We start from the raw sequence: 1,058 nt of genomic DNA on the forward strand, positions 1-1,058 counted from the left end.
GTTGGGGTTGGGGAGACTGAGGCTGCCTTTTGCCTTTTCCCTATTTGGCCCCACCCTCTGCCTCAATACTTCATCTGTTTTGGTTGAAGGAAATTAGATGCATATCACAGATTACTATTCCGGGATCCTGGTGCTATTAAATATGTCAGTATTTGTGTGTTTCCATAAACATTTCAGTGGAAAGGAAGGGAAGACAAAACAGGGGTGACCAACTTAAAGAGAAACAGGGAGACAAGCTTACAATAGGGGATGGGCAGCTCTCTGCCTCAGTCTTCCCAGACCTCTGACCTTGCTGTATTAGTCCATTCTCATGCTACTAAAAAGACATACACAAGAGTGGGTAATTTATAAAGAAAAGAGGTTTCATTGACTCACAGTTTGGCAGGGCTTTGGAGGCCTCAGGAAACTTACAATCATGGTGGAAGGGGAAGAAAACACATCCATCTTCACATGGCAGCAGGAGAGAGAAGAATAAGAGCCAAGCGAAGGGGGAAGCCCCTAATAAAACCATCAGATCTCATGAGAACTTACTCACAAGAATAGCATGGAGGAAACCACTCCCATGATTCAATTACTTCCCACCAGGTCCCTCCCACGACACACGGGAATTATGGGAACTACAATTCAAGATGAGACTTGGATGGGAACACAGCCAAACCATGTCACTTGCCTTACCCCTAAGTTAACCCTGAGCAGAGCAGGGACTCTCTTATCCCCATCACAGATGTGTGCTGGGCCAGACACAGTGGCTCACACCTGTAATTTCAGCACTTTGAGAGGTCAAGGTGGACAGATCACCTGAGTCCAGGAGTTTGAGACCAACCTGGGTAACACAGTGAAACCCTGTCTCTACAAAAAATACAAAAACTAGCTGGGCGTAGTGGCATGCCCCCATAGTCCCACCTACTTGGGAGGCTGAGGTAAGAGGATCACCTGAGCTTGGGGAGGTCAAGGCTGAAGTGAGCCATGATCGTAACCACTACATTTCCACCTGGGCAAGAGTGAGCCCCCATCTTCAAAAAAATAAAAAAGATGGATGCTGAAAGTGTGGACTCTGG

Source organism: Gorilla gorilla, chromosome 21, assembly GCF_029281585.2.
Source record: "Gorilla gorilla gorilla isolate KB3781 chromosome 21, NHGRI_mGorGor1-v2.1_pri, whole genome shotgun sequence".
NCBI classification, from domain to species: domain Eukaryota; kingdom Metazoa; phylum Chordata; class Mammalia; order Primates; family Hominidae; genus Gorilla; species Gorilla gorilla.